Source organism: Fundulus heteroclitus, chromosome 13 (genome assembly GCF_011125445.2).
Source record: "Fundulus heteroclitus isolate FHET01 chromosome 13, MU-UCD_Fhet_4.1, whole genome shotgun sequence".
Lineage (NCBI taxonomy): Eukaryota > Metazoa > Chordata > Actinopteri > Cyprinodontiformes > Fundulidae > Fundulus > Fundulus heteroclitus.
Genome location: NC_046373.1, coordinates 25,613,155 through 25,620,856, shown reverse-complemented (window position 1 = coordinate 25,620,856; position 7,702 = coordinate 25,613,155). Strand labels below are relative to the sequence as shown.

At 38.6% G+C, this 7,702-nt stretch overlaps 1 protein-coding gene across 4 annotated transcripts in view; it reads left to right on the top strand.

Annotated features, from left to right (window-relative positions):
- Positions 1-7,702, top strand: part of LOC105921420 (collagen alpha-1(XIV) chain-like) — a 443,569-nt gene that overhangs the window by 346,255 nt on the left and 89,612 nt on the right. The window lies entirely within an intron of this gene.

The window sequence follows — 7,702 nt, the reverse complement described above, 5'->3', positions numbered from 1 at the left end:
GTTTCCCCAGGAAATGCATCAGTCACAAGCTCATTTTTGAATAAAGAAACTGAAAGTACTTTCCTCCCACCTCTCGTTATTGAGAAACACAAGCAATGACACATTTTGTTTAAACAAGGTATTAGGCCAACTTATCATCTTCACCAAACTATCCATATAATTCAAATACTGTATTTTTAGCCCTGCTTACTTGGATATTAGTTGTCATGTTTACAGTTTCAGAACAACCCCAGTGCAGAGATTCACTGTGGTAAAATTAGGGTTGGGAATCGAAAACCGGTTCTGAACAGGAACCGGTTTCGTGTGTTCCAATTCGATGGCACCGTTTGGCAGCTTGCTTAACGATTTTCTTTTCGATTCCGTCGAGCCCGGCTCTGAGCAGCACAACGTTAGCACAATGTTTTTTTACGCAAGTTACGTCACGTTTTTTACGCAAGTTTCACACACGGCATTCAGTAAGCACATGTGCGTAACTTGCGCACAACGTGACCAGGTTTAAAGCAAAACAAAAATAAAATGCCGCCCCATCGGGGAAAGCGATCGAAAGTTTTGCTTCATTTTAAGGAAGAGAAAGATGGCAACGAGGCGATTTGCACTCATTGCAAAATGGCATTTACATCCGCGGGAGGAAATACATCCAACAGGCAGAAACACCTGCGCACACAACATGGCATACAATTTAACGAATCCCGTGTTTTTGATTCTTACCAGACAAAAGCTAAAGTTACGACCAGCATGGAAGGCAACTCTGGAGTAAGTAGCTAGTTTTACATCAGTGGCTGTGCTTAATGTGGTTCCTAGTAAATCATATGCCATTTCTGGAAATAAACCAATTTCCTACTTCTCTTTGGGGTTATTAAGGGAGTGTGCCTTTCTCGTTAATCCAGCCCTTCATTGGTAGCATGTTTAATTAGAACTACTGGTAGCTGGAATTCTTTCATGATTCTAGCTATTGCAGTGGATGTAACAAAACATGCTACGAAGTTGCTCCGTAGTTCAGGGAGCGGGAAAAAGGTGATGCTCGTTTATTTAATTCAGGGGGAGATGAGTTTATTTCCCAAAATTGTACAGTAATGCTTTTTCGTTAAACGGATGCCTTCTCGGTTAGCTTTAGATGAATGAGGTTATCTAAAGAGAGATTAATAAGCAACTGTCACAACAAACTTACATTTTCTTGTATTCTAAACAACTCATCTACTGTATTTAGGTTTGTTCTTATATTCCTTTTTTTATTAAAACAAATATGTTACTCCAGTTGCACATTTGCTGTGGACATCTTGACCTTGTTAGTTTGTAAGATCGTGTGATAGTTAATTAAACAAAGTTGATGCTCATCATCAAACTGTTTGTTCTTCTTTTTTCCATAAATTGGATTCGAAAAGATAATCGATAAGGAATCGAATCGTTTCACAGAATCGATAAGGGAATCCGAATCGTGAAAATCTTTTTAATTCCCAACCCTAGGTAAAATTGAGTACTTTAATAATATAAATAAGGAGAACTTACAGGAGGAATTGCAGAAAGAGCAAGTCAATGAAAGCAGAGAAAAAACAAGACTCTAACAAGTGACTGTGAAAACCAGAACCTTAAATACTGAGACAATGGTGGAAACGACAAAGAAACCAGATGAGCTGATCAATGGAGATGTTGAACAGTTGTAGTCGAATAAAAAAAGTGAGGCTAGTGAATCAATCTATAGGGAACAGGACAAAGACAAAAATAAAGTACTAAGCAAGGAGTTAATACTACACTGAACTAAGAGAATTAACTAGAATACACAGAGAATAGAATACAGGAAGTAGGAAAAAGTAAAAATTAAAGTACGCAATTAGCAAATATGGAACATCTTACTAGGAATAATGATTACAGAGAGATCAACTGAATATGGCAAAACACCAAATGGTCAGTCAGCCTTTTTAGAAACTCAGTGGTTTTGGGGTATTCTTTGTAATCAGCCTCAGCATCTACCTTTGGTCTAGAGTCGTAGCTCCATTCAAAATCTTAAATCATGTCACCAGTCATGTAAAAGTCAAAAACTCATCATAATGCTGGTGAAGATTCTCAGTCAACCAGGTCATGGTCATTCCAAAAGGAGTAAAAAACAAAGCAACTGGACTTGTTTTCCATAGTTTGAAGACGTTTTGCTTCCTATCCAGGAAGCTTTCTCAATTCAAAAAGTCTGGAGTAATGTGTAGTATCAAGCTTTATATTACTGCCCAACAAAGGCCTTGTAATGGCTTAGATAACATGCAAATTCAACAGAAACAGGTCTACCCCTGGGCGGTTGTTAAAGACATTAAGCCAGCAGACTGAACCGAAACTGGTCCACTCCTCTGTAACGAGGAGTCGTTAGGGTTGTTATTGGCCTGGCTTGCAGGAACGATGTTTTGATCACCCGAATGAGGGTGAAAGTTACTTGTAATACAGCTATAGGATTAATTCCAGCCAATCATCACCTCAACTCTCACCCTCATTGGGGTGATCAAAACATTGGTCCTGTACTCTTTTTGGAAAACTCATCATAATACTAGTGTACACATTTACTTCTACATTGTAAAAACGAATTAATTTTTTTACACATTCATAGCAAGTTTTTATTTATTGATTGTTTTAAGAACTTTTTGATATTAGATGTGTAAAATTAGAAGCTTTCGGTATTATTTTTCAGCAGCTGCAGGTTCTACGTTTGTGTTTTGGGCCCCAAAATATGTGCATACATTTTTTTTCCTTTTATTCTATGAATAAATATGGTTTGCACACCCTTTACTTGATGTTACCAATAAAATTTATGAATCTATATCACTGTGATAGATTTTTTTTTGTTAGATTTTTTTAGTTATTTCCTTATTTTTATAGCGCGTTTCAGCAACAAGACGAATAAACATCAACTTTTTAGTCTTACACTTTAATGGTCGCTTGAGTAGCAGATAAGAGCCTAAAAAACAGCAGGGACTGTCTGTGGTAAAATAATTTACCATTACAACCAAATGCTGGAAATGAGCAGAAATATATATAACAACACGTCAGAAATGGCATGACAGATTTAGTTCTCTGTAAAGAGTATAAATCCAGTGAGCTTCTCTTTGAAGTAAGAGCTTGATTATATCACCCCTTTCCAGATCTTCTGTGCAATTGACAGAGTTATTCTCTTATGTTTACCTTTCGACTTTTTAGTTCATCCAACATAAACCAAACTACACGGACAGTTCAATGCCAAAATTTCCTCAATATGCTTGTACTGATAAATGGTTTTGATGTTGATATTTCTATTTAGTTTGTGATATCCTGCTGTGTACGATTTTATTAGGAGAATTCATAGTAAACAAGTGGTTTAGCCCCACCCTTATTTTGTTTGACTAATAGGCTTCTGGTTTTCTTTTATTACTTTTTGTGTTCACTTGTGACTGATGAAGACAGAGAAGGCGTAAAATCTTTACAAATCTTCATGAAGTTTGTAAAAATAGCTGGAAACTGAACAGCGAGCTCCAGCCTTCTCTGTGGCTGTAAGTTTAATGTGCTTCAGCTTGTAGCGGAAGATCAATTCTAGCAACAGGATGTGTTACAGCATATTTTATAGACACAAACTCGTCTCTTTGAGGCACATGTTTCTAAAATCACATTTTTGCTACAGATGGAAATATTTATCACATGGTGTTTAATTCATAATTCTACAAAAATGGGAACACTTTAATAGTTAATTGTGATACATAACCTGATAATTAGTTTAATTTAGAAATTAACAAAAAAGATCAATCAGAAAGCTCCCCTCATCTTGATATATCAATCCATCAATCCATTTTATTGTATACCATGACCCCATTTTGGGATACCCAGGAGAGGTGTGTATTTTTAAGCACATATCTAGTTGTTACTAATTAATGGCAGTGAAAGAAGGTCTGTGTCACTCCTGTCATGTTTCCTCCATTTTATGCACAGAAAAAAAGGTTTTTGCATGAATATATTCTGCTAACCTGACAACAGCCAGCTGCATGTATCGCTCCGCCTAGCTCCACTCACATACATCTGGGACACGGCTGATTGAAAGTGATTTCCCCAACCAAATTTTTGGTCTGGCCAATCAGGACGCAGGGCGGGTGTTTCATGGATGTGACGTAGTGGAGAAGCCACCGTGAGATTCCAACAACAATGGCGGCTCGCATCGAGGAAGCAAGCGTTAGCATTGATGCTGCTATTTCTTCCGTGTTGTCCAATCTATCTAATATTGTTTCATTAAAAGAACATCAGAGAACGGCTCTTAAGGCTTTTGTTGGTGGAAACCATGTTTTCGCCCTTCTCCCGACCGGATTTGGCAAGTTTTGTTTTCCGGGGCGCGTACGCGGACGCGCAACGCGGACCGCGTTAGCGGTTAGCGCGAACCATATAAGGAGGCCTATTAGTCCTCAACGCGGTCGGCCCGGGATCGACTCCGACCCGCGGCGCTTTGCCGCCTGTCTTCCCCCCCTCTTCCTGTCAGCGCACTGTCAATAAAAGGTGTGCCACTACAGTGTTTCCCGCAGGAATTTGCTTATGCGAGGTGGACCGACTCGCGGACCGGGGGGGTTGTGGACGACACGTTTTCCGCGGACCGGCTCGCGGAGCGGGGGGGGGGGGGGGGGGACGACATGTTTTCCGCGGACCGGCTCGCGGAGCTTTGGGGAGAGGGACGACACGTTTTCCGCGGCCGCCTCGCCAAGATAGCGCTGCGGGAAACCCTGCACTGGAGCCGCAAAGGCGCAAACACATAAAAAAAAAAAAAAAAAAAAAAAAGGGGGGGTTTTCCTGCGTCGGTCTCATCAGCGTCACAGGTTAGCTTCGGTGTGAGTGGTTGAAATAGCACGTCGATAAAGATGACAGACAAGTGGCTTATCCAATCATATGCAAGGAGTTTTGATAAGGCCCAGCCTTCAGTAAAGGCAATCCCTATGCCGGTGTCCCAGATGTATGTGAGTGGAGCTAGGCGGAGCGATACATGCAGCTGGCTGTTGTCAGGTTAATATTCTGCAAGCACAAAGATGATTTGAGCAGCTTGTGTGTGCAGCTGCACCTCAGTATATTTGATTAAATATTATATTACTATGTTTCGCTGTGTTGGAGTTTGATGAAGGTGTTAATTATCAACATCAAACTGAAAACTTAATAGTTAAACATTAATTATCTGAACATCAGCTTTGAAAATAATTGTAAATTTGTATTTATGTATTTTTAAAACAAATTAGAAGAAAAGCCATGTGGTTCCCTTTTTTTTTCGCTCTAACACTTGTAATCACATTGCTTAAACCTAGCTACAAGTTCTGCCTTTTGGCTACTACAGAACCGATTGAACTTAGTTTGCATAGCAATATGTAGTGCAACACATTTCTGCCAGACCATTAGTTTTGTTTCAAGACATGAATAATATGAACATTCCAAAGTTGTCATTGGTGTTATTGCATAAGGTGGTTGAATAAATGTAAAAAAAAGCAAATGTGTTTTATGCATTTCAGAAAATATCTTTCAACACCTTTTGTGAAAACGTTTTCACCTCCTAGATAATTAAAAAAATATTTAATAAATACTAATATTATTATTCACTTTGGGTTTATTCATTTATTGGCTTTTATCATAAAAGTAACTTGACTTTTTTTCTGCAATAAGACAAACTATTCGAAGTAATCCATGCTTAAAATCCCAGTTATTTCACTTAAACAGAAAATTGCTTGGGAATCGTTTCCTTCTCTTTTAGTTTCATGTGGTAATAGTTTTTACGGTGCATGATTTACTGTAACATATGTCTTTAACCATCTATAGTTGTCAGATCAACAGAGCTCTATTTGGTTAAAATTGTATCATTGCTATTTTGTTCCTGTCTATTTTAATCAGAATACATTTAGAAAATAAGTGCATGTAGTCAGGCTAATAATCCCAGCTAATAACAATTATAGAGCATTCCACTGCTCCGTGTTGCACATCTATATTATCTCCTTTACTTACCTCCTTCTTTAGACTGAAAACCATCGATCCCTTCATTTATGTAGTTGTAGATATAAATCTTCTTCTTCTCCCACTCTGCTGTGTCTTCTTCCTTTGTAATGCTGTATCTCACTCTTTGGAGCAAACCTGGAGAGAGCTTAATGTCTGACAACATTCTGGTAATTGCAAATGGCTGAAGAGACGCTAGACTTAACACACTTGTAAAAAACGCCTTTACTCTGAAACAAAGACTGAACGTGGTATTTAGCAGTGGTTTTAGTTCAAATTTTCTGTACAGCCTTCTTTGTACTTTCAGCAATCAGCTTTGAGGAAGTGGCAGCATTTAAAGAAACATGCATCCCTCAAGTCTTTTTTTCATTGCATGTGAGCATTAGCAAATACTTGTTAATTTGAAAAACTGAAGTATGTACTAATTTGCTCATTTAAACTCTTTTTAAAAAAAACTAACTTAAAACAGATTGTTGATTATGGAAGTTTTTTTTCTTCTTTTGAGCAACAGTGTTTGCAGGAAGGGTAACTTAACACACTTTTTTATGAAAAGGCCCTAACAAGTACACAATAATTTAACATGTCTATTTAAAACAGGAAACTAAACAATAGCTGCAAAACTATTCTCTAGAGCAGTGGTTTTCAATAGGTGACGTGCATCTCCCCTGGGGGGCACTAAAGAGTCAGAGGGGAGGTGCGAACAATGCGCTGGAGAAGACACGATATTTTAAGGAGCAATATATGTGCCTTTTGATTGAGCGCGCAGTGAGACAATGCCATACTGTGTCGCTGTTAGCTGTAATATCAAAAAAAGGACAACATCATGTCCCAAATAAAAAATGAAGAGTGCAATGGGAAAAAGCTGTTGGAAGAACACAAGTTCCAAAAGACCCACATCTGTGCTCTCAACACTTCTCTCCAGAAGACTTTGTCATTTGCATGAACAACATTGAGGAAAGAGTCAAGAGGTGAGCATTACCCTCGCAAGCTAAAACCAACTGTTGTGCGGACTATTTTTATCCATAAAGCGCCTGCCACCTTGTGAGTGAAAGATTTAGTTCAGTCATAAACTGAACTAAGTGAGCTTTACTTTGGGTAAAAAAAGCGTACAAGTGTATAGTGATCCTATTTATTCTTAGGCACCACTATCAGACAGCCTTTCCTTGACAGAAATGCTGTCACCTTTCCTTCTTGTATATTATTTCCCTCTGGAATCCGTCATCAACTTTCATGCTTTAAGATCTTTGTCTCCAGGCTTCTTCGCATCATTAATCATCATCTATAGAAAACCTTAAAACAGGTAAAAGAGGAGGTGAACCAGAGTAATCACACGATATTTCAGATTTATTGACATAAATTAGAAAGTTCTTTGGTACATGGACCCCGGCACAAGACAAAAAAGATTTGAATGTCTATGAGCTTGGATGTTCATTGTAGGAATAGGATTATGAAGTCTTCTCCCCGGTGTCCGTACACTGGTAGTGGAGGCCATAGGGGAGAAGTAGACAAGAAAAACTTGAGAGCGTGAAGGAGGAGATACGGTGGAGGAGGGTCGAAGTTGAAACTGAAGGACAGGAGAATCCATGGAGGAAGTGGCTTTTAAGCAGAGTTATTTGAGATTGTAGGATGAGGACTCGATGCAGATTGGCTGGTGCATGGACGCTTGATGTGGAGAGACTCACACAGACAAATAGAGGCAATTAGAGAGATTTGTTTATTTATTGACATAAATTAGAAAAGTTTT